This window comes from Octodon degus, unplaced genomic scaffold, assembly GCF_000260255.1.
Source record: "Octodon degus isolate 3935 unplaced genomic scaffold, OctDeg1.0 scaffold00184, whole genome shotgun sequence".
Classification (NCBI taxonomy): Eukaryota; Metazoa; Chordata; class Mammalia; order Rodentia; family Octodontidae; genus Octodon; species Octodon degus.
In genome coordinates, this window is record NW_004524760.1 from 222237 (window position 1) to 223213 (window position 977).

The window sequence follows — 977 nt, forward strand, 5'->3', positions numbered from 1 at the left end:
AGGCGATGGCTCAGTGGAATAAGCACTTGCTTGGCAAGTGTAAGGGCCTAAGTTCAATCCCGGGTTCCGCCACAAATAAAAAATAAAAATAAATAAACAAATAAATAAAACAAAGGGGGCAGGGAGATAGCTCAGAATAAGTGCCTCCCTGGCAAGTGCAGCGTCCTAAATTCAATCCCTGTGTTAAAGAAGAAAGAAGAGGAAGAAAAAAAGAAAACCAAAAACATGGATTTCATATGATTTTTCTTTTTCTTTTCTTTTTTGTTGGAACTGGGGATTGAAATCAGGCCCTTACGCTTGCCAGGCAAGCACTTATTCTACTGAGCCATCTCCCCAGCCCAATTCTTTTGAATTTTTAAAATTACTTTTTCAGCACAGGGGAATAAACTCAGGGCCTCTGCTCTGAGCTACATACTCAGTCCTTTATTTATTTGGTTTTTGGTTTTTGAGACAGGGTCTCATCATATAGTTCAGACTTGCCTTGAACTTGTTATATAGTACAAGCTGGCCCTGAACTCATGGCAATCCTATGAGGGGACCTACATGGCAATCCTGCAGAGGATCTAGGCCTCGCAAGTGCTGAAGTTACAGGCATGTGCTACCACACTGCTTTTTTTCAAACTTCTGTTTTATTTGCTTCATTCATATTCATTTATTTGGTATAGGGTCTCACTACACAGCTGAGACTCGTAGTGATCCTCCTGTTTCAGCCTTCCCAGTGCTGGGATTACAGGCGTGCACCACCACGCCTGCTCAGTTTCAAAGGGGCTGGGCAGGCCATGCGGACCCAGCCTGACCTCTATCTCAGTGATTCTCTTCCCTCAGCTTCCCTACTGGGATTGTAGGCATGTGCCACCACAGCTGTTTTTTTCAACTGTTTAGGAGTAAACATTGGGGCTAGGGAGATGGCTCAGTAGAATAAGCGCTTCCCTAGCAAGCGCAAGGGCCTGAGTTCAATCCCTGGCTCTGCAAAAAAA